The sequence below is a fragment of the Peromyscus leucopus genome, chromosome 10 (genome assembly GCF_004664715.2).
Source record: "Peromyscus leucopus breed LL Stock chromosome 10, UCI_PerLeu_2.1, whole genome shotgun sequence".
NCBI classification, from domain to species: domain Eukaryota; kingdom Metazoa; phylum Chordata; class Mammalia; order Rodentia; family Cricetidae; genus Peromyscus; species Peromyscus leucopus.
The window spans coordinates 15,357,133-15,382,511 of NC_051071.1; the positions used below are offsets into that span (position 1 = coordinate 15,357,133).

General features: G+C 44.8%; 1 long non-coding RNA gene across 5 annotated transcripts in view; it reads left to right on the forward strand.

Annotated features, from left to right (window-relative positions):
- Positions 1-1,812: 1,812 nt before the first annotated feature.
- Positions 1,813-25,379, forward strand: part of LOC119088632 — a 68,688-nt gene continuing 45,121 nt past the window's right edge. Inside the window, exons 1-2 of one of the 5 annotated variants that reach the window (XR_005092307.1) lie at positions 1,815-1,979; positions 17,538-17,629. This is a non-coding gene — a long non-coding RNA (uncharacterized LOC119088632). Of the gene's footprint in view, positions 1,980-17,537; positions 17,630-25,379 lie in introns of all 5 variants that reach the window. The other 4 variants (XR_005092308.1, XR_005092309.1, XR_005092310.1 and 1 more) reach the window with 4 other exon arrangements.

Here is a 25,379-nt window from a genome sequence, read left to right on the forward strand (position 1 = left end):
TGTCCACAGTGTATGTGGTTCTTACTCTGTGTATGGTAGATAGTGCTGGAATTATTCCCTGTGGTCCTGGTCAGGGAGGTGCTAACCAAGAGCACCATTTCTTCTCTTCCAGTTGTTTAGTGGATCATATATGCTTTGCTTTTCTACACTGTGACATTTGATAGGATTCAGTTCAGCCCTTGGCTCTTCATTGTCCTCTCCATATCTAGATGACAGAGTCTGTCCTTAATTTTCGGTATTGGCTTGAAACCAGGGCCTTGAATATGCTAAGCATGTGCCCTACCCTCGAGCCACACCCCCGAGATGGAACTTGATATGCACAGATCTCTAGCTGTGCAGATATTTTAGCTGTATATCCATCCATCTGTGGAACTAAACAGAGGAAAGGAATTCTGTCCCATATTTTCTGTCTCCTTGGTTCCTCATCTAATGTAGGAGATATTATGATTTGCTAAGCAAACTTCAAGTTGATTATTAATTTTTTTCTGAACTTGTATTCATTTTAAAATTGAAGTCTTTGAATAGAGGTTGAGGCAGATGGATCACCTAAGCCTTTAAAGTTGTCCTGGTCTACATACTGAGTTCCAGGCCAGCCAGGGCGACACAGCAAGACCCAGATTCAGAGACTAAAACAAACAAGGCCACAAACAAAAAGATGTCTTTAAGGACCCAAAGATGTAATTATAATCTAATATAAAAGGAAAACCCCAAGCTAGACATGCTGGTGCAAGCCTGTGACATGGAGGCAGGAGGTGACAAGTTCGTCATCCTTAGCTGCATAGTGAGTTTAAACTATATGAAGTTTATTTCATAAAACAAAAACAAAAAGGAAAGCCAAGATTATGTAATCATGTTGAAAGTGTTGTCTATGTTATTTAAAAATTGTATCTAACTAAGTATTTATACTGAAATGAATACTGACAAGAAAGGCAGAAAAATGGTAACATCAATTATTACTTCTAGAACTAATGTTATGACTGGTAGGTAGTTATTGTTCACGGAGGGCAAATTTTGAAAGGCATCTTTCTGCTTTTGGTGGTGGTAGTATTGCCTGTAAGTAGCTAAGTGTCACACACACACACACACACACACACCCTCATGCTGCTGTCTTTAACTTGGGATTGACTTTGCAGATTTGAAAATCAGTGATCAACAGATGTAGAGACCCACAGCCAAATATTAGGTGGAGAGACAGCCCAGATTTGAGATCTTCACCAGGTGACTTGGGGAGCCCTGAGGAAGAGGGAAGAAAGAATTGCAGGAGTCAGAGGGATCCAGGAGAACATGGCCTACAGAATCAATTAAGCAGGGTTCATAGGGGCTCACAGAGGCTGAAGTGACAATCATGGACCCTGAGTGTCTGAGCTAGGTCCTTTGCATGTGTTATAGTTGTTAGCTTGGTGTTTTTGTGGGACTCCTAACAGTGGGAGTGGGGCTATCTCTGACTCTTTTGCTTGCTCTTGGGACCCATTTTTTCCTACTGGGTTGCCTTGTTCAGCCTTGACATGAGGGTTTGTGTCCAGTCTTATTGTAACTTGTTGTGCCATGTTTGGTTGATGTCCCTGGGAGGCCTGCTCTTCTCTGAAGGACAATGGAGGAGGAGTGGATTTGGGGGAGAGGAGAGCTGGGAGGGGCTGGGAGGAGTGGAGGAAGGGGAAGATGTGGTAGGGATGTGTTGTATGAAAGAAGAATAAGTTAAAAACACTTTCCGGCCAAGGCTGTCATTTGAATTCCCAAGATTAGGGCCACTTGTAACACAAAAATGACAAGCTTACAGGAAAACCTGACTCAGACACCCAGGAATTCTCCTCATGCTGCATCCTGCCTGTAGGGTTATTCCCTTTTGCGCACCCTGGCAGGCCTTGAGAATGGAATTGACACTGGAGGTGTTCTTTCCTCCCGAAAACCGCCTGTGCCTCGGACCTCCTTCCCCGCAAGGTTGTGAAGTGTGGTCTGTGCTCGTCAGGGTTCCTTCCAGGGTGAGTCTGTTAGGCTTCTAGGATTCTTTAACCCAGGAGACGTGACCGCAGCATGCCACAAGCGCTCTGCAGGGGCACTTTATAAATCTATTGTGCTTGCTTGTGTTAATTGACATTTACATGCCCCAAATCTTTATATAGCAATGGGATAATAGCCTTTAAGGCTATAGTTACTATTTTGGGTCAGGCTTACTTGTAAAATGGGATCTTTTTATTGGGAAGCTGTTTTCAGTTAGAGGAGTATATAAAACCCTTTGAAAGACAGAATTTCAATTTTGTGGTTGCTTTCTTATATAGTTTAAATGGTAAAATCATTGCACTTAAATATATTATATACATATAACACACACATGCACATATGCTTAGAACAGGTTAAAATCATACTCTGAAGCCTGATTTCTTTTATTTTAAATTATTTGATTACTTATTGTGTATAGGTGTTTTGTCTTTATGTATTCTTGTGTACTGTGTGGGTGCCTGGTCCTGCACAGGCCATAAGAGGGCATTAGATTACCTGGAGCTGGAGTTACAGATGGTGTGAGCTGCCATATGGGTGCTGGGAGCTGAACTGTGGTCCTCTGGAAGAGCAGTCAGTGCTCTTAATGGCTGAGGCATTCCTTCAGTCTCTGAAACCAGACCTCTTGATGGAGAATCACAAAAATGAGCAGAATTTGACCTGATGTACAACTTTTCTTGTGACTAGTACTGTCTTTAACTTTTGGGAGGCAGGTTCCCTAGGAATTGTGTGCTCCCAAGATACTATGTCCAGTGTTGGGTAAAAGTGTAGAGGACACAGGCTGTATGGCTACAAAGAGAAGTCAGAGAATACTGGTGTGTGTTGAAATGGGTTTCAGAGCGCTAAGCTCAGAAATTTCTATTCTTAGAGATAGAATGCCAACTTGGCATAGTAGGAGGCCCCAGGCCCCAGAGCTGGCTGTCCTGTTTTGTGATCTTGGATCAAGCAAAGTGAGTGGATTGTGGGTAGCCCATTCTGCTAGATCTGATGTGGGGTGGTAGCTGGAGTCAGCTGACTGAGAATTGCATGATGTTTAACAGTTTCCCACCAAGCAGACAGGTCAGGAAGTTCCCATAGCCTGTAGGTTACTTTATCAGAAAAGGCTGCTCCTGTAATAACTAGAACATGGCGTTGTTTCTTAAGTGTAGAAAACCTGCCTCCTGGATCCCCATCCTGTGGCTTCCATAGTTGCTGGAAGAGGAGTTGGATAGTGTGATGGTTGGAATGTGAGATATCCCGCATGGGCTCATGTATTTGGATGGTTGGTTCCCAGCTGGGAAGGCTGTGGAAGGTTATGGAAAGTTTAGAACATGGAACCTCACTGGAGGAAGTGGGTCACTAGGGATGAGCCTTTGGATATTGTACCTCCTTCTGGTTCTGGCTTGTATCTCTGCCTCCTAGTTAGTTGCGAATGTGAGGCCCCACTGCTATATGGTCTTGCGACTCTAGAGCGGTTCTAACATGCTCTGATTGGTTGAGAGCCCTCTGAAACTGTGATCCTGAATAAACCTAACTAATGGAGATACACAGAGGCCGTTTCCTTTACAGTGGGGTTACATTTTGATAGCCCCATCATAAGGTGAAACATCATAACTCAAGCACGGATTTAACACTCATAACCTGATGAACATTACAGCTTAATAATACAGTGATTGGTGCTGGCTGTCTTGCTCTTGTCCAACCTTGTGACAGAGGATTGTGTTGCCCAAGGAAAGAATAAAATTCAAAATCCAAAGTGTGGTTTCTATTGAATATGAGTGATTTTTACACATCACCATGAAATATTGTAAGTCAAACCACTGTGAGGCCAGGATTCTCTAGACTCAGGAGATGAGAGCATTTTAGTCAGGAGGGAAGCCCATTGTGGAACACTCACTCAAGTCAAGAATGGATGTTATCTCTCATAGGAGGGAGCAGGTAGATGGTCATTGTGTCAGCTGCTGTTGAGAGATCACTGGTGTGCCTAGCAACATAGCGACTTGGTGAAGTTAGGCTTGGTGCAGTCATGAGTCTGGTGGAAGTGAGGCTGGGAGATGAGGGAGAGGACGGCAAATGTAGGCAATCACAAGATGTTTGTGGAGGAGAGAATCGAGAATGTAGTAGCTAAAGGGAAACGTGGGTGTGAAGGTGAGATAGGGAGGGTAATGTGGGGAAGATGAGACTAAAAGGTAGAAGCATATAGGGCACGAAGAAGGTAACGGATAATGGAAGGTTCTAGAAAGAGCAAGAAGAGATGGGAACTAGTTATCCAAGGCTGGATTGACCCCACATAGGTATGTTAGTGAAGCTGGACTAGAATATGTGGATGTTGAAAGGTCTGTCAGTTTGGTGCTGGGTGACTGGAAGGATTCCTTCTTTATGAATTCTGTTGACTCTCTGGAATCAGAGCAAGGCTGTCTGCAGAGAGAGTAAGGTAAGATTTGCATGATAAACCAGCAGTCGATGAAGACTGGGGATGTCTGCAGAGAGAATTAAATTGTCATTCTAGTACTTCATAATTTCTACATTGCCTCTATGCACCTCATTTCATGTCATCTTACCCAGCCATACACTATATTATATTTTTTATTTTTAAGATGAGAAAAAGATCTGAATTGGGCTTAAGTTATTCTGGGAGCCATGCTTTCATTTGGTCCCTGGAGAGTCTGGTAGGCAGCTCACCTTAGCCAGCTTAGTGGCTGTTCTCTTTTTGGGTCTGCAGTGCACTAGAATCTCTTTCCAAGTTCTCCTTGCTCAGGAAACTATGCATCATCTAGACTGTGCTATCTGAGGAGAACAAGAATTCTTTGGGCATTTCATTTACATGGCAGGTGTCTTGTTTTGAATTTTGGAGACGGGGTTTTACGATATAACCCAGGCTGGTCTTGAACTCACTATGTAGCTCAGGCTGGCCTCAAACTCATAATCCTCTTGCCTCAGGGATTATAGGCATTTACTATTATACCTGGCACATGGCAAGGTTTTTTTTTTTTTTTCAAGTGAGTGGAGGAATTTGAATGGAGCCCTCTGACCCCCCTGACCCCCGCATTCGTCTGGAGCTTTGGAGCAAATCAGGAAGCAATGTCAAAGTCACTGTGCTGACTTTGGGTCATGAGTAGCCCTTAGCTTTTAGATGTGGCATTGGTTTCCAGTCAGAGTAGCATTTGTTTTCCATCGATAACAGGGCTGCCGCAAAAGCTCAGCCAGGCCGGTGGAGGTCTGGCTGTAGAACGGTTGGCGGTGTTTGCCAAAGGCACAGGACCTGTGGAGATTACTGACTTTGATCTAGTTGGAGGCCGAAGAGCACATGGGGGTCAGAGCTACGTCCCTGCAGTCAGACTGTTGAGTTCTCCTTTGGTGGACAAACTAGACAAGAGCACGATGGGTAGCCTGAATGCCTTTAGTTCCCATTTACTACTGTGAAATTCCTATGAGGTTTTGAGGGATCTGACACACTGTTCACTGACTCCGTGTTATTCATCTATACAACAGTCTTTTCTTCTTGGGAAATTTATAGCTCAGCAATTATAGCTCTGTTAACATACCAAGGAAACCGATAACCCGGTGAAGCAGTCGCAGCAAGCTAACCATGTTATTGCTTGGATGTACTCTGTTCCTCACAGTTCCCCTCCGTCCCGCCCTGCCTCCTGCCTTCCTTTCTTCCTGCATTGTTTGTGTTCATCCATGTGTGTGGAGGCTGGGTTGACGGCAGGTATTCCTCTATGGCTGTCTGCTTTTATTTTTTAGACCGGATCTCTCACTGAACCTGGAGTTGACTATTTTGGTGAGACGGGCTGGCCAGTGAGTCCTGGGATCTGCAGAATAGAAGAAATGGATGGATTTCATTAAGTAGAAGTTAAGCAATTTTGTCCACTGAGAAGACAAAGTTAACAGATAATGATTTTGGAAAACACATTTGTAAAGTATCAGATTCCAAGAGATAAATATTTAGAATTTCCAAGGAACTATGACAGGTCAACACCAGGAAGTCAGAAACTGTTATGGAAAAGCAATCAAAGGGGTGAATTGGCAGCTTACAAGGGAACGTCGTGGCTGACAGGCATGTGGAGGCAAACCCGATCACTAGTGGGTTGTGTAAAAACAATGAGCCATGCTGTGGCCATTGGATCACAGAGCCGGGGAAGTGGACCATGTTGCTTTCCCAGGCTGCTGTACTGAGCTACCAGAGGCTAATGGTGTAAAGAAACGGGCGGCTTCAGTGACCTTACAGTGATTTTATAGGTTGTCTGCTGACTTGGCTCCTTTTAAGGGCTATTGAAGGATGCTCTGTTCTGTCTCCCTACTAGCTGCTGGTGATGGCTGGCCATCTGGCCATCTCCCTGGCTTACAGACGTTTCACCTCAGGCTCTGTCTTCAATTTTACATGGCATTCCCCCTGTGTCTCCCCACAGCCCTCTCCGAGTGTCTGTCTTTGTGCTCCAATCTCCCTTTTTCTGTGGACACCAGTCATATTGGCTAAAGACCCTCTTTAATGACGTCACCTTTGTTGTCTGAAGTGACCACTTTCTTGAGTGGCCACACGCTGAGCTACTGGGAATTAGAACTACAGCATATGTGTATAGTGTGTGTGTGTGTGTGTGTGTGTGTGTGTGTGTGTGTGTGTGTGTGTGTAGGGTGGGGTAGAGGCGGTTATTTTAATTCTGAACATGTAGTATTGGTTGCTGTTTTGGGATGTGGGTCTCAGAAACTCCCAGGCTCTCTTGACTGGAGGTGGGACAATCCCATGACTATAGGCCTGTCAGTAATTAGCCAAATTAAGTCACACACATCAAATAGTTTGGCTTTCCTTTCTTGGGAACACATACTAGGCAATTTCCCACACAGAAAAGAACAGATCTGAGATTGTCCATCAGAGCATTATGCTTGAATGGGATGTTGGAAGTTGTCTGTTGTCTTTCCTTGGCAGTTTGGATCACAGATGACAGAATATTATTTGACTTTTGGGAGAGAGAACTTGATGACTATTTGGCAATATATTTTGGAAACATCATGCAGGTTGAACACAGGGATGGATAAAAATCTCAGAACTGTTTCACTACATGACTCAGTTATACTGCTTGGGGATGTATCCCAAGGAAATGAAGTTACACACCAGTGGATCTGTGTGCCCATGGTCACTATAGTACTGTTTACAACATAGAAAATACAGGACCAGCTTAGGTGTTCATCAGCAGATAAATGAATAAAGAAAATGTGGTGCCTGCATACAGTGGAGCATTATTCCACCATAAAGGAAGAGATCTTGTCATTTTCAAGAAGATGGTAACCAGAGGACATCATGTTAAGTGAAATAAGACACACAGAAAGACAAGGGATACACATTCTCTCTCAAGTGTGGAAGCTAAAAACAAAGTTGACCTGAAAGTTCAATTACCAGGGTCTGGATAGGGTGGGGGAACTGGAAGAAGGATGGCTGGATTTGATTACTGCATGTTGTATGTGTGTTTGAAAATATGCCAAACCCAACTAATATGAGCAGTTAATACATTAATAAAACAAACACCTTGTGAGCATACACTAGTTTTATACATGAATTTATCTGCATATACTCTTTAATTATAGCCAAAGGTATACACATATAAACATAAAGAGATGTCAATTGTAGGGAAAGGAATCGGGCTGTGAATGAGGATGAAAGGAGATTTTCCAAGGCAGAGCCAAAGCATCTATAGATGCCAGTCAGTGATGGTTTAGGGACAGTGCTTAGCCTTGAAAGAAGCACTCCTCTGCAGCTGCTCCGTTTCCACCCATTTAAGGCTCACACAGCTACGTCATCTATTGTCATCTGTTGTTCTTAGTTTCACTATGGGGAGTTTCAGGATCTCAGGGTGGAGGAGAGTGTCCCTTGGTCAGTCACTGCTTGCTCTGTGGAGGAGTGTAGCATGAATCTTAACAGGTCTTATTAATGAAAACAAACCTGGAGCCAGTTATTGGGGTGAATGCTGGAAGATCAGAGAAGCAGAACACACCACAGCCACCTCACCTCACCAATACCTCAGCTGATCCTGTTTCCTCAGACTGGAAGCTTCTGAGTCCTCATCCAAATGGATCTCAGCTGAACTGTTGCTCAAAAGCCTACAAGCTTGACCTGCTCTAGTTTCTGGTCCTCACACCTTTTATACCTTTCTGCTTCCTGCCATCACTTCCTGGGATTAAAAGCGCAAGTAACCATGCCTGGCTGTTTTCATTGTGGCTTTAATCTCACAGAGATCCGCATGGATCTCTGCCTCCCAAGTGACAGGATTAAAGGCGTGTGTGCCACCATTTTCTGGCCTCTATATCTAGTGGCTGTTCTGTTCTCTGACCCCAGATACGTTTATTAGGGCGCACAATATTTTGGGGAACACCACAGAGGAGATTGAGGAAAGCAAAGTGCACCTGCATGGGAAGAAAACACAGGCAAGCAGCCTCAGTATTCAGCAGGACACCTGGCAGCTGCTGGTGATGGAGGCCTGGGATGTGCTCAGTGGCTGGCACTTTCTTAGTGTGGGCAAAGTCGTAAGTCTGAATGTGGGCACCCTTCCAAAAAAAGTGCTAGGTGCACATGTGCTAATGGAGTGTGTGCATCCACGCGTGTGTCCTTCTAAGTTCCTGCATTTAGTTACACACGAACATTTGAAATGGGGTTTCCCAGCTTCTAGGGCCTACCTATGGGCTAAATTCAGTTTATGGTCTGTTTTAGCCTAGAAGTCAAGAATGGCTTTTATGTTTTTTATTTTTATTTTTGGTATGTATGTGTGTGTGTGTGTGTGTGTGTGTGTGTGTGTGTGTGTATGTGTGAATGCATGTCTGTGAGTGTGTGTATATGCATGTGAGTCTGTGTGCATGTGATTGTGTGTTTGTGCATATTTGAGTGTGTGTGTGTGCACATACGAGTGTATGTGAGCATGTGTGTACGTATGTGTATGTGGATATGAGCCCATGTGTGGAGGCCAGAGGAGGTGAGCTTGGGTCCTGTTCTATCACTACCTGCCTTATTTCCTTGAAACAAGATCTCTCCCTGACCCTGGAGCTAGGCCAGTGTTGGGCAAGCTGGTTCCAGCCTCACTCCTCACAGCCCTGGGATTACGGTCATGTGCACTACTGTGCTTGAATTTTTTTTTTTCATGTGACTTTTGGAGATTTGAATCCAAGTCCTCATTCATGTCCAGCAGTCTCTCTTACTTCTCCCACTCCTTCCTCCAGCCTGGATTTATGTTTTTAAAGACCAAAGGAGAAAACAAAAACAAAAAACAAAACTACGATTATGTGGTGGAGACTGTATCGTGGCCTTCAAACTGTAAACTATTATCTAGCTCTCGATAGAAAGTTTGCCAACCTATGGGCTTCAGAAGACCCCGTGAAAGACCTGTGGAGCTCTGGCTGCGAGCAGCCATTTGTACCGACTGACACCAGCTGCGTTTAGCTATCGGACCTGCCCCTTTAGAAGCTCCTACATTTTAGATCATTTGATTCTCTTCTAAATGCTACAAGGATGGTATTATTATTAACCCCATGTTATAGATAAAGAAACTGAGGCACAAGATCTGATTTTGCTAAGGCTTCACAGTGGCTTTTTTCGGATGAGCCAGAGTATCTGGCCTGCATGGTGGGCCTAAGGGGTTCGCTGAGGTTGATTAGCTTAGTGCCTGAAACCACGGAGCAGTGTTTCCCAGGACTGTTACCGTGATGCTGCAAGAGTCACATGAATAAATACCACCTCAGCTGCAACGGGATGGGAAACGTCCTCCACAGGACTGGGGAACTGTGACCGGCAGAGCTGTGCTCTGGGCACACCCATGATGGAGCAGGAGTAGATGGAGACTCAGTGTATGAGGAAAAGTGGTGTGGCTTGAATGGAGGAGAGAAAGATGATGTAGGAAGTGTGTGTGTGTGTGTGTGTGTGTGTGTGTGTGTGTGTGTATGTGTGTGTGTGTAGAGGTGACTAGACACATATGCACATATATGGATGTGGGGGAGAGTGAGAAAGAAAGTTATGGGAGAGTATATAGATGTTCCATTATACAACTCTAAAGCTTTGATAACAGAGTGAGGTGACTGAGGGGATTAGTTGGAAGTATTTCTTGTTGAAGCATTTACATAAAAATTTAAATAATATTCCAAGACTATTAGTGCTTTTCAAAACTCCTGGGCATATATTTGTGTTGTCTCTGACTGTATTTTTATGTTGAGATCCAATCACCCATATTTACATGAACTTTGGATTTACTGATCACAGGATGAAGTATTGGCCTCTCTACCCATGATCCTATATGTTTTTTTATATAGGATCAGAAATTGACAAGAATATTTGACAATTTTCCCAGAAGCATACTGTTTGTCAAAATTGACCAGAGTTATGCCTGGACTTGTCCCACATGTCAAAGGTATTGGGAACTTTTTAAAGTCCCCGAGCCTTGCCTACCCACTGTTTTCAGGGAGCTAGTTTGTACCACAATGTAGGAACCAGACAGCTGTGTGGTCTCAAATCTGTCACTGAGAGACATCACTTTAGTAACTTAAAACTGGTCATGATGAAGGTGTTCACATTATGGAATTAGGCATTGGAGTTACCCCAATGTTTCTGATCTGAGTGTTAAACCCCAAGCAGCATAGCACTGTAGACATCACACTTACCCCTTTTAGCAGGTCCCAAATCCTAAGACTGTAAGGATCATGCTAAGAAGGGCAGAAACACTGGAGAGGGAATTTCTTTCACTGGTAAAAATTTTAATAGGGTGAATATCAGAATAACAATTCTTAGTTTTGAGGAGTTTTTTTTCCATGCAATTAATCAAATTTTGCCTTGTTTTGACATCATGCATTCTAGGGACATAAAGTGGATGTAAAAATGATTGAGTTTTTATGATTAAATGGGGTGAGGGGGGAGGGAGAGAGGAAGAGAGAGGGAGGGAGGGAGGGAGGAAGGGAGGGAGGACGGACACAGGGTATTTGTGGTGTGTTAAGAATTTTGAACAGGAAGGAGTTGATATATGGTTGTAGTTATTAAAATATATTTCGTCCAATTATTTCTCCGTATTTCAGTTAAGCTTGTTTCTTAGTCTTTGTTTTTTTTATGTCCTTTTCATTGTGTGTGACCTGCTGTCTCCCCGTGAGGGTACTGCAGGGAGAGCAATGGATTTGTAACCATATATGTTTTCAGATGAGGTCATCTCCTAGGAGAACTAAAGGTTACTGAGTTGTCCGGGCAATGCTGAACATTATCTTGAGACTTTTTGTTTTTTTCAACAATAGCTAATTTTCAATGAAGAGATTATCTTGTAAAATTGAAGTGAATTTGGAAAAGAGTCAATTAAAGTTTCACACATGGATGCTGCAGAAGTTGGCTATTATCAGTGATTAACTCTAATTAACACAAGAATGTGATTCCAGAAAGGGTGTATGGTGCCTTTTCTTGTGGCTCCCACCTTGTGGAAGAGAGGACTCCTGTGGAAAATGGAGCCTCTGCCGCCACTGGCATACAATTATGTGGGTTTTGTTTGTTTTTATAGAACAGATGTAAGACAAAGAGCATAGTATGAGATATTGGAATGCAATTTCGAAACATATGTTTCCAAAATTATGGAAACGTTCTGGATGATAAATAAATCCTTTCAGCCTCAGAGGGTGCAGGCTGCAAGGGTGGGGGAAAGGCGGGTGTTGGATGGGGAAAACGTGGTTTAAGTAACAGGATGAATAGTAAGTACATCAAAGCCATCAGAGCATAAACCCCCAGCTTTAAAAACGTGAGAGGCGAAAGATTATGTAGCGGGTCTGGCGGCTTTATAGGGCCCGTTTCAAATGAGGGATAGAACAAAGAATGTACGATTGAAGCTCTTGAAGAGATTTATTTCAGGAGAGAGGCAAACATTTTGCTCTGATACCAATTAGCCAGGAAGAAGTACCACGTCATAAATGCCAATATTAAAAATGTAAACCCACACCCGAGGGTGCACTGAAGACAGGTCACAGTGCTTTGAAGACAAAATGCATAAAGAACCACCAAGAAGAGAGCCTCCACCTGCTCAGCCTACCTGATTCTGTGTTCTAGGTCGGAGGGAGGGGTATTGCCACGAAGACACGCACCCTCATCTGGGGGAACTTGGATACTTGATCTGTTGTGTGGATTTAGATGCCATTTGAGAGAGTTCATTGTGGGAATCCCAAAAGATCTTTAAGACACCAATTTACCTGCAACAGCTCAGGGAAGCTCCAGGGTTTTCCTGAATTACTTTTGATAGCATAGTTTGTACCAGGGATGTGTATGGGTATTTGCAAAATGCAGAGTGAACACCAGCGTGGGCAGTGAAGAGCACTTTTATGCTTTTGAAGACATTCACATCCATTGACTGTGAGCCTGTGTAAAAGGAGAGATATACAGAGCCACAGTCTTCAAAGCTCAGAATGAAATGGGATGATACAAACCGGTTCTTTCCAAGTAGAAAAGAGGCCCAGATGGGGCTGGGAGATTTTCTCATTAGTCTCTCTGGGGGAAACTGAGCAAGGAGAGAGTTTAGCCTCTCTCTCAGCACCAGCGTCACATGCTGGACCGTGACATCTCTCATCAACATTAAGGCACCATTCTTCTGAAAGGGAAATCCTCTAGAATGTCAAACAAAAGGTGTTGTCTGGAATAGAGATGTCTGTTGCTACAAAAATATTCAACTCCCGTCACTGAACTAGGGTAATAAATTGCTTTACCTTTTGTATTCTGGTGCATTGAAACATTATCTTTTATGATCATAGGTGTTGCTTCGTTATTTAAAGCATACTTGTTATTGCAGGAAAGACAAGCTCACATTTGATTTATAATGGGACAATTGTGCTTTGAGTTAAATGAAAGTTCAAAGGAAAATGAATTCTAAATAAGAATAATTGAAGAGATTCAAGGTTCATTTGAGTTTATATTCATCAAAGCAATTGTCTCCAGAAGTCCTCTTATTTAAAGCAACAGGACAGATCATAACTTATAAACTTCTCCTTTCTAACACCACTTAATTCTATATATCATAATCAGAAACGTTAAGCCTCAGCAGTAATTTATACAAAACGTATTGTTACAGAGTTATAAATGTCATTAAGTGGTAGACTTATGCCTCAGTGTCATGCAAGTTGAAGCTTGGATTTAAAAGAATTACCCATAATGCAAGATTTCTATAAAAACATTCTTGGTACTTTTCTTTCCAGGGTGGCCTCATATTAAAGTTGAGGTTCACTTTACACCTGTTCTCTGCTCTGGGAAGTGCACCCTTCATTTCTCCTCCTGTTTTTAAAGTCACCTTCTTAATTCTGGTAGAACATAACTCAAACAACTGGAAACGTTAGGAGTGGATTTACAGTCCCTCTGGCTGCTCTCTGTCTGGGACGGAAAGGAGAGCAGAGCTGGAGGGAACCTTTCCTGCCATCAAGGGACATCTAGAGAGAAGAGGCGATTAATCGTAACGTGCCAACGAGTTTGATTATTCTGGGGCCTGCGATGGAATCTGTGGGTTGTTCAGGCCCCTGGTTTACTAATTTGATATTTCATCGTTCAGTGGCATCTCTGGTGGCCAGCGAGGCCTGCTGTGACAGGTCTTTAAGGACGTGGTAGCCAAGGAACTGTCCTGTTTAGGCCACCTGCATTGTGCAAATACAGAGAAGTATGTCATCTTTATTTATCTCTATATCAGTATAGTCTATATGCCTATAGATCATCTCTAGCCACATCATTTACAGCATATATATCCATTTCTATATCTACACCATCAATATCTGTATCATCTATACATATACCTCTTTAATCTCTACAACAATGCCTAGGAGGAAGTTATTTTGGTAACGTGTAAAAATAAAACGACAAAATCTCAGTTCAGCGAGTTAACCTCTCAGATCTTTGTTGAGTGCATCCTGCTCGCCCCGCCCTGAGATCAAATGGGGAAATGAGAGAGTTGTGCTGTGGTCCCAGCCCTTACTGAGCTTACTGTGCGGAGACTTGTTCCATACACAGAGCATAAAATTATAAAAGGCGTATACATGTGTTCTCAACAAAAATTGTAAGGGATTATGAGGTTCAAGATTCAAAAACAAGGAACGTGCTCTTTTTGTGGGGTCAGCCAGAGGCGGCATCTCCCAGGGCCTAACCTCTGAGCAGGCAATTAAAGGACAGAGAAGTTGTTGCAGGTTGGACACATAATCAGGCAGAATTGAGATTCAAACACAGGCCTGCCGGAGTCGGGTCCTGTTCATGTTGCCCCACTATACACATCTGAAGCTCTGACTCTCGATCTGGGGCGGTGGACTGAGTGTGGGTGTGAGCTGCTGATGCTGAGCCTCGTGGCTTGTCTGCAGGGATACTCGCGCGCGAAGCTGCCTGTCTGCACAGTCCTCTCACTTTCTGCGTGGTTTTGTCTAGATTGCACTGGGGAGCTGTACGGTGTCCATCGGCTCTAACTGAGGGAGAAACCAATTCCAAACACCTGGGAGAGGCTAAGTAACTGGCTGTGGCCGTCGAGGCCAGAGCTCAGAAACCTCGCCGGAGCCTCTGCACAGCTCCTCTCCCGGTCCAGCCTCCTCCCCACTGCCCCTGCTTCCTGCTGCCTGCTCAAGTCTAAGGCTGTCTTGGAGATTGGCAGCCTGCCCTCAGAACTCCCTGACCTATGCAGGAACCACAGCTAGGAGTCCTGTTAGCAGCCCTAGGAGGGAGGTTGGAGTCCGTCCAGAACATTCCTCGTATTTCCACCTAGTGGCTGTGTACCGGATGAGGTGCCCTGCTGGACATGGCGGCTACCCAGGGCCGAACCTTCCGCCAGGCACAGGGGTGGGGATGGCTTCGTATAGAAGCTAGGGATGTGTTGCTTTCCTGCTCTGTCTGCTAGTAGCAAGGCAGGGGTTTACTAACGGCACAGAGGCGTTGATGACTCTTTAAAGGCACTCTTCTACCCACTCCAAAACCAAGCCCCAACCCGGGTATTTCTGCCATCCGTCATTCACTGTGTGCATCAAGCAGCATGCCTCTGCCTCCGTGCTCTTGTTAAAATGCAAGCGTACTGAGGAGAAGGTGAGCTTCAAGTGCTGGCCACCTTGACGTGGAAGAGTTTATTGTATCTCTTTCCTGAGGGCTATGGGCATCTCGTGGAACAGATTGCTGAAGTAGAAAATAGGAGCAGCCACTTTCCTTGATTCCCGTTCTCCAGCATCCTCTTTGCCAAAAGCAACAGTATGTTATAGACGCTAGGGGGCGGAAGTAGGCCAGCAATGGCGCCCGTGACTTGTTAACAGTTCTGGGAAACAAAGTTTGCATTATCAATGCTTTCTTTTTCTTAAGAATGGGAATTCTCTGAGATAGTATGGGTGTGAGCATTGGCCGCTACGGTACAATGAGGAAATATCCAGAAAGTGACATGGAAAGCAGATCCCCAAGAGATTCCATCAATGGGCTTCCACATTGTTCTCTACTGACTTTATTATGACAGTTTATTCAAATGTTTCTGAGAGCTAAAGTTCAAATGAGAACAGTGGAAAGGAGCTGGCTTCTCAGATGTCTAGTTGTGCCCTGATTTCCCCAAAGCCGGTGTGCCAAGTATACATTTACTCATTATAGAGAATAAACCCACGTGAGGAAAAGAGAAAAAGAAATCTCCCCACAGCCAAACCCAAATTGTAGTGTTCCCGGTGGCTGTTCTTACTGAATAAATCTTGCTTAGCAACCTTCCACCAGAGTAAATAATAAATCACTCTCCAAAGCTCCAGGCATCCATCGGATTCTATCTGGGCAGTAAAACTCTGTGAATGTCTTGACAGCATTTTGTAAAATCATAATTGCTTAGGGAAAGTGATTCTGGATGTCTTAAAATAGACAGAATTAAAGTGAGGCTGTTCCTTTGAGGAAAATTATCCTAATGCGGTGTGCGTTATTCTTTTTATGAATTCTAGATTATAATTTACAGATCCCCATCATTTCTGTGAAAAGTGTGCAACCAATGCATCATGCCTAGGTTTTATAGTCAGTCTTGTGACCATCAGGGCAAAGGTGCTCAGCTATTTGTATAGTGAGCTGGAAGTGTTGTTTATTTATCAGAGTACTCTAGAGATCCCACTTCAAAAATATGGTACCTAGGTGTACAGAAAGAAGGCTGCATTGTCTCTCAGTCCGTATGTTAGGATCTTAACACTCGCCCTGTACCTCAGCATGTTACTGTGTGTGGAGATAAGGTCTCCAGAGACATACAATAGGGTAATGTCTTAGTTACTTTGCTATCGCTGTGCTAAAACACCATGACCAGTTAAAGCCACTTGAGGAGGAAAGGGTTTATTTCAAGCTTACGACTCTACATCACAGTTCATCATAGAAAGAGGTCAGGCAAGAACTCAGAGCAGAAACCTGGAGGTAAGAACAGAAGTGGAGGCCATGGAGAAACACTGGCTTGCTCCCTATGGCTTGCTCAGCCTGCTTTTATAGCACCCAGGACCACCAGAGATGGCACCATCCCCAATGACCGGGCCCTCCCACAATCAATCACTAATAAGAAAACACACTACAGATTTGCTGACAGGGCCAGTCTTATGGAGGCATTTTCTTTTCTTTTCTTTTTGTTTTTTTCAAGACAGGGTTTCTCTGTGTAGCTTTGCGCCTTTCCTGGAACCAGCTCTGTAGACCAGGCTAGCCTTGAACTCACAGAGATATGCCTGGCTCTGCCTCCCAAGTGCTGGGATTAGAGGCGTGCGCCACCACCTCCCGGCTGTCATTTTCTCAGTTGGGAGTCCCACTTCCCAAATGACTCTAGCTTGTGTCAAGTTGACATAAGGCTAACCAGCACAGGTCATGAGGACAGCCCTGGGTCCAGTGGGACCGGTGTCCTTGTAAAAGGGAAGTACCAGGCAGACACACACAGTAAGAAGACCCTGTGAGGACCCAAGGAATAAGTAGCTGTTATGTAAAGAGAGCCTCACAAAAGACCTTGGTGATACCATAGACTTTCCCAGAACTGTTAGCTAGGGAATAGTTTCTACATCTAAAGTGAAGTTGTATTCAAAACAACAAAGAAGACATTATTTTCAAAAAGTTCCTGTGTAAAAATCATGCTTCTGAATATTGAAGCAGAGCTCAGAATTTGGACCTTTTTGATACCAGTAATTCTGAAGTAGAATGATTTGAGATGGAATCTCTATAGAAACTCCCATTATTGGGTCATTGCCCCTATTTGCATTGCACATGAACTTAGCATCTGCCCCTGGATTTGAGGCGGTGACTTGTCTGCCTCCATTTCTCCTTCTTAGGACGTGGGACGATGCACTCAGGTGTGCTCCGTTCTGTCTCTTCCCCAGATTGTCAAGGCATCTACCTCCAAGTCTTGCAGAGTTAGGTGGAGCCTGTTTCTTTGTCTTCTTGTAACCAGCAAAACAACAAGACGTTGTTCCCCAGCTCTGCATCGGATGGAAGAAATGCCGCCTTCCCCGTGGTGCTGGAGAAGGGCCCACAGGACCGGGGGTGGTGTGTAGCGGTTACCCACATGAAAGCATGGACCTTGGCTCATGTGGGGAGTGTTTCCATGTAGTTTTTTAATCTATCTGCTTTCTATCACCAGATTTACTCACCGGATAAGAAGTCGGGAGGCTGAGGTCAGGCCCAGCTTGAGTCATGGTCATCTTCTGGGATCTTAGCTTCTTCCTGTAAGGGGTAGGTGCCCCTGCGGTCTTCCTTACAGTGCTAACATCAACTATGGTAATTGATATTTTAGGCCAGTGGGCAAGGGCTAGGTTTGCATGCCTCCCGATGAAACATTCCTACTTTGGCCCGGCAGCCTGGTGCCTGATGACTCTTTCCCAAGGCTTTTCAGAAAAGGTGTGTGTGTGTGTGTGTGTGTGTGTGTGTGTGTGTGTGTGTATGTAAGTATGTATGCAAGGGTGTGTGTATGTATGCATATATTATGTGTATGTATATAAGTTTGACTGTATGTGTGTATGTGTGTATGTATATATGTGTCTGTGCATATATGCGTGTGTGTGAATGTGTTCATATGTGTGGGTGTGCATGCCTATGTACACACTCAGAGCTGGAGTCACAGGCATTAATTAGTGGGGGATGCCTAGCTTGTTACATGAGCGCTGGCCTCTGGATTCTGGTTCTCATGATTGTGCAGCAAACATGCCTAACTGCTGAACTCCAGCCCCCCACGCCTTAAAAAATGCCCTGTAGTGTATCACAGGCCCATCTCCTGGTAGTATCTTTTCTGACTCTACCTCCTCAGAGTCCTGGATGAGAGTCTTTTACAAAAACAGATTCCTGGCTAGGTTAGCATGTCAGCTGCGTTTCCATGGCCGGGACAAAGGGTGTGGGATGGGAAGGTAGGGCTTGTTTCAGCTCACTGAGTGTCCATCATGGTGCAGTAGCAGCTGCTACATTATATCCAGTTAGGAGGCAGAAAGAGGGGGATCCTGATGCTCAGCGAGCTTCACTTCCTGTTTTCCTCATTTTTTTGTGATCCAGGACCCCAGTCCACATGATGGGTGCTTCTGTAAACCCCTTATAGACACACCCAGAGGTGTGTTTCCATGGTGATTCTTAATCTCGTTAAGCTGACAATGACCAACCATCACAGTTACCACAACAAAGGCATTTAAACCACATCCCAGATCTCATGTGCTGAGCCTCCTTCTGAGTGCAGTCCCAAACAGCTGGGAGCAGGTGGAGAGGAGCGAGGCGCAGGAACCTCTGTCTGTGCTGGGCACTTGGGAGACAGCTCTCTTTCTTGCTGTGGAAGGAACTAGGGGTGGGTATAAGAGGTATGTGATGTAGTTGCTCTGAGCGTGTGAACAGTGCTTTTGGCCAGGATTGGGAGAGCATGTCAGCAAACTCTGTCTTTATTCTTTCCCGGGCAGATTTTTAGTACAGAACGTATCCTGGCAAATGATGTACTTTGATGTATACTCATATTCTGGCAGCTTGAGGCTTGTAGGCAGATCCTTGGATGGGTCTTGAGTCAGCTCAGAGCACGGTACACAAGAAGAGATCTATACAGTACTTTCTGCGTGTACCAAAGGACAGATGCCTAAGTCCTGCCAATTTGGGGCTTTCCCTGTGGCCTCTCTAGTTAGGAATGAGGTGTTGGTGACATCAACACTGTGCTACTCAGCTCTGTATACATTTGCTCCTCCAGGCAGTGCACTGATCTGTGTAGCACCCAGCACACAGACATGCACACCCTCATGCCCTATCTAGAAAACACACACAGTACAAGCAGAAGTCCTGGTCTTTCCTCCCGCTCCATAGTGGACCAGAGCACACGCCTCTGGGAGCCGACAGAATTGTCACAGAGTGCACTGTGCTTAGTGCCTGGCTTGGCGCCGTCACCTTGGCCGGAAGGTGTCATAGCAGTAGATGAGGTGAATCTGGGATTCAGGGAAACACGTTTTCGCTGACAGTCTTGTGGTGCTTGGCCTGCTGACTGTGAGCGTAGCAGTGACCTTGTGCTCTGGATGATTCCAGTAGATGCGATTTAAAATTCTCTCTCCCACTTTCCCACAAAGGGAATCAAGGCAAAGGTTGTTTGCATGCCTAGATTTTCAGCACAGAACACACCGAGAGGAGCTGGGGGAGACAGAAAAGATGTGGAAGACTGCTCTTGGTCATCAGGCTACCTGAGGTTACATTTTAGGAAGGTTCAAAGATTCCAAAAGGCCCCAGGGATGGGCACACAGGAATATCAGGCCTCTTGGTCGGGTCTGTTTGTTCATCCAAGGAGAGTGCTCAGCATCCCTTTATTATTCTTACGTAGTTCTTGCATATACAGCACAGGTGCACTTCTGAAAGATGAGCTCCGTTATGAAAAGCAAAAGGAAATATGAAAAGGCATTCAAGAGCGGCAGGTCCCCTGGGACTAAGTGTAAAGAGAATGAGGCAGACAGTGCGTTACATAGATCACCGGGCCTGGGGCAGTGTGGAGAGCCTTTTCCAGGGAGGCCTGCGGGACCTGCCTGTGAAACCGCTCCAGGAGAGCTGCACTCAGGGTGGAGGCAGTGCTGAGCCTGCACGGGGTGAGCACCCGCAGCGGGGAGCTGATGGCCATTCATGTTTTCCTGAGGTCAGGTCTTGCTCTGTCCCCTACGCTGCCTGAGCACTTGGGCTCAAGAGATTCCTTTGCCTCGGTGTCAGCCGACTTCCTGTTGGTTTGTTGTGAGGATCCGGTGGAGCGAAGGGGGAACGAGGCAGGAACATGCTCTGAAAAGCAGAGCCTAGCCTCCTTCCTTCCCACCTTGTCCTCCTGTCTGTTTTCTGTGCTTTTGGCTGAAAACTCTTTTGTACATGCTGTCTGAACCAGTTGCCCCCTGATCAAAAGTATTAATGATCCCACTGCCTTTTCAATAAAGTTTGAGTGCCACGGTTGGACACACAGGTCCTATGGGCCTTGCCCTGGTCCTCTCCAACCTCATTGTCCAACCCAAAACACTTGTTCCAGAACAATCCACGCCCTACTTTGTATCCAAGCTCCATCACTGCGTCCACTCCTTTACCTTGGGCAATTCTGGCTTATTCTTCAAGACTCAGCTCAGGCATCACGCTTCTGGGGTCTGCGCTCCTGTGGCAGCTTACCCTCTCTTGGGCATTTCCAACCTCAGCTCAGACCCACATGCAGAACATGCCTTGGCTAGATACTACGGGAGGGTTGCATGCATAAGGAAGCCCTAAAAGCTTAGCGTGTGTACTGATGTCATCCTTGTTCAGGTTATGTTTGGGCAGTCATGTTGGGAGACATCATGGGTGTAGCTTCTCTCACGTTTCTAAGAGGCACAGTCTCACAGCAGACTTTTTGTTCTTCTGGCTCTTACCTCCCGCCACACTCCCACCCTCCCTGCTCCCCCGGCCCCCCAGCCCCCCTCCAGCTCTTGTGAAATGCTGAAACTTTCATGTACCTATTTTAGATGAGACACAAGACTAACCAGGCCCTCAGTCCCTCCAGATCCCAGGGCTGGGCTGGCACTTATGCCCAAGAGACTGCCCCCAAATAGGAACAGGAATGCCCTAAAGCCCCTTGGATGAACATGAACTATTCCCCAAAAGCAGCCTTTTCAGCTAGCCATTTTCCTTCTGGTCAAAGGTCCACTTTGAAGACTTTTAAATCTGGCTTAAAGTGAGGATTAAGGGACCACATGACATGGGGCATCACCTCTGACTCCTCCTGGGGATTCCCCAGTGACTCCTAGGTCTCTGCAAAGAAGGAAGTGGTCACCCAGTCCCAAAACTGGGTTTCTGTCTTTTGTCTGGGAGAGGGAGGTGGGTAATCTCATGCCTAAATTTCGTGGGGAGAGGCCCCTCTTTGAGCAGGAATTCCAAGGGGGCAAGTTCATAGGCTGGTTATAAGGTTTCAGCACCCTATCTATGAAGAAAGAGGAGGGACTGTGGAGGGCAGGCCTTGACCTCAGAAACCCTACAGAACTGTTTTGAGTCCCTTCTTTCCCATCCTTCGAGCCTGTGTTTTCTCTTTTAGAATACTTGGAGCAGTGTACTGCATCTGTGGTGGAAGGAACACCTCGCATTGTGAAGGGTTTCACTCATTCACATGCTCTCCCACTTCCCACCCTGACTGATTCTCCTGAGAGGGGGCAGAACGGTTTCCTTGAGTCCACTTTAGACATGTGGGACGAGATGGGAAGAGGCCTCCTTCAAGACCACACAGATAAACAGCAACGGCTGAGCTGGGTCCTTATGTCTGACTCCGGGTCCAGAACTCTTTGCAGCCTGCTTTCTGCACACGGGTAACATGTTTAAAGATGCAATGCACTCTCTTTAATTCTCGCTTTTCTGAAGGCAGGCACTCTGCCTTCCCCATGGAAGACTGGGAGTCTGGTGGAATACTCTGTCTCAGCTGGTCAGGCCCAGCTCAGGCCTGGAGCCCCTTTTCTTCCTCTCTAAGGTCCCGCCTGACTTTCCTTTATTTTGACTTCCCAGCAGCTACGATTGTCTCCCCCCAACTTCTTTTGAACCTGTTTGTCTCTGTAACCACCTGTATTCAGCTATTGGGTTGTTTGAATGTGCATTTTTTTTGGCATAGGATTTAACACAGAAGGACAATAGTCTTTCTTCTTCTGAAATTTCATCTCAAGTTTTGTTTCCTTGGGGTTCTCTGGAGTAAAGAAAAAAGTGCATTATCCATCAGGGCACATTTGACAGATGTAAGTGATTATACTAATAGTAGGCTTATTTCCTATGTGTCTAATGTATTCAGGCTTATTCAAATGAGCTGAACCTTAGACACATCCCTAAAAATGAAATGAGCTCTTTAAGTTTTTCCATTTACCTGTTTCTTTTTTGTCAAATTCTTAAAGACTTCCTTTCTAAAAATTTAGTATGATGATATTACCTGTTGCCTATAATTTAATGAAAACATCCTGTTATTGACAGGCTGACATAAGCTCACATGTGTGTATTTGTGCATGTGTGTTCACACCCATGCATACTTAGTTTGGTGTATAAGCTATTTGTGTGTGGATCTGTTTTGACCTTTGTGCCATGGACAGTAAGCTGCCTTCAAAGGGAACATGTCCTTTTGGTTAACTATCTTGTGTTCGGAAAGCTTCTGCTCAGTACTCTATGCTCCAGAGGTAGATTTCAGGTAAGGTTTTCTCTAACAAACCCCAGACGTTGTTATTTTTCATAGTTGAAAAGAGTGGCATTTAAATCCATGCATTGGTCAGAAGTACTGTAGAGCAGCAATTCTCAACCTGTGGGTTGTGACCCCTTCGGGAGATTGCATGACCCTTTCACAGGATTGAATATCAGATATCCTGCATATCAGATATTTACAATTCATAACAGTAGCAAAATTACAGTTATAAAGTAACAACGGAAACCATTTCATGATTGGGGTCACCACAACCTGAGGAGCTGTCTTAGAGGGTTGCAGCATTAGAACATTGAGAATCACTGCTGTAGAAGCTGTAGCAGCTGTCTATAAGGCCTGGTTAGCTGTTGTTTTTTCTTACCAACTTGACACAAACTAGAATTATTTGCAAAGAGGAACCTCACTTGAGAAAATGTCTCCATCAGATGAGCCTGTAGGCAAGTCTATGGGGTTGGTTAATGGTTGATGTGGGAGAGACTAGCTCACTGGGGTTGGGGCCAACCCTGGGCAGGTAGTCCTGAGTTTTAAAGAAAGCAGGCTGAGCAAGCCATGAGTAGCAGGTCCGTCAGTAAGCAGTGTTCCTCCATGGTCTCTGCTTCAGTTCCTGCCTCCAGGTTCGTGTTCCGAGTTCCTGCCTCGGAATCCCCTGGTGATGGACTGTAACCTGTAATCCTAAACCCTTACATCCTCCCTACACGCTTCTGGTTATGATGTTTTATCACAGTAATAGAAACCTGAGACCCTACCCTTGTGCAGATGAGGCATAGGCACAGAAAGCAATTCTAATAAGCCTGTGTTTTAGAGTGAAACCCAATGCTTCATTCTGAAATCCTCAGAGAATCATGGTGCCATTGTCTGCCACAAGGTTATTTGTTACGTTTTCCTTTGGCTGGAACTACTTCCAGCTTGTAGATGAAGTTTTATGACTGCTTGGGGGTCTGCTTGCTAAAAGAATGGATGTGGAAGATTGTGACTTGATAACATCGTGGATCTCTAAGTTCTACTCACCTGTTAGATGCTACATATGTTTATTAGAAAGAACACAGTCATCACTTAATAGCTAGATTGATTTAGATAAGATTATGAGAGGAGGCCATGGAGTAACAGTTCCACTTCACAGAGTGTCCTATGCCTGCTCTAATGGATGCTATTTCCATTTTAAATCATACTCAATAATCAGCTTTCTCAATTTTTTAGAGGAGTCTAATAAAGCATTCTCCAAGCAAACAAAGGCAAGAGCTAACTCCCTTAATGATGTCTTAGATTCCACTCATTATGAGCTAAAGCCAGTGTTAAAAATACAGTGGTTGCATGGACAAATGGACGTCCACTTGACAAGCTTCAGTCTGTTCAGAGAGGCTGGACCACAGGATGATGTACAAGAGGCTAGACCACGGGATGGTGTGCAAGAGGCTGGACCACAGGATGGTGTGCAAGAGGTAGTACTGCTGTCAGGATCACCAGGAAGATTCTTGAACTTCTTCAGCACATTTTGTCATGTGGGGTGTGTTAGGATAGTAGGGAGGGCTACTGATATCTTTTGGCAACTCAAGGCCTTACAATGCCATTTTGTCATTGTTGTATGGGCTATTCAAGGAGGCTTATTGAGGGGAGAAACATGCATTGTTATCCCAGAACTCAAAGACAGGGAGTATGGTCATCAGCAAAACATAGGCTATGATGGCAGGCAGTGAGTCCCAGAGATCTACCGTCTCTGCCTTCTCCAACACTGCAATTACAAATGTGCACTACCATGCCTAGTCTGTCTGTCTATCTATCTATCTATCTATCTATCTATCTATCTATCTATCTATTCTATCTATCATTTGGGGGCTGGGCTTGAACTCAGGTCTTTGTGCTTGCAAGGCAAACATTTTACAGACTGAGCCATCTCTCTAGCCCCAGGCTCAGTTTTATTACCATTTCTTCCATTGCTCTTTAGGGAGGCAGTACCAACACTGACTTCCATTAGCAGTGTAGGAGAGAGAATGCAGCTTCTAAGTCAGTAAGAGACGGAGTTGTAACTCTAGAAAATTGTTTGCCCATGTGCTAGGTGAAGGGAGAGATTGTATGTGTATTTCTTTGGTCATTGGTAAAGTACATGCTTTCCACATGTTTTCTGGCCATTTCTACTTGCAAATTGTCTGTTCATGAACTTAGCCCCTTTTATATTGGTGTGATCAACATTTAATTTTAATTCATTAATTGTCTTTTGCAATGGTTGGAATGAACCCAGGGCCTTGTCTAGGTTTTGCAAGTGCTATGTCACTGAGCTATATTTCCATCTACACACACGATTTTTAAACGAAATGACAGTCACAAGGAAAAGAGAGAAAAATGAAAGCAAAGCAGAATGTCTCGACTGGTCTCTGTCTTATTCTTCTTTCCTTCATTGTTCATTCAGGAACAAAACCAACAACCACACCCCGAGTCTGATCTGCCATTCTTCCTTTAATAGCTCCATTCGAATCTCAGATTTTGGAGCAGCACGCTGGTGCAGCCTGTGAAGCCTTTTGTGGCTACTCACTGTCCTCTCGAGGCTCATTTCTGATCCTTTGTGCACGATGCCAAGAGTCAGCCACCCTGACCTTTTGTTTCCAGAAAGCGGCAGCTTCTCTCCTTGGGCACTGTGGGCTCTATCCTCTGCATGATATTCTCTTTGGTTCTTTTTCTGGTAACTAGTACTTACCACCTTGGTTGAGACTGGACCCAGGTTCTGTTTGGCCCAAGTTCTCAAGTGGGGATCATGTTTATGGAGGCCTTTTGACCATTACAGTAGGAAAGACTTATTCTACTCACATCTAGAGA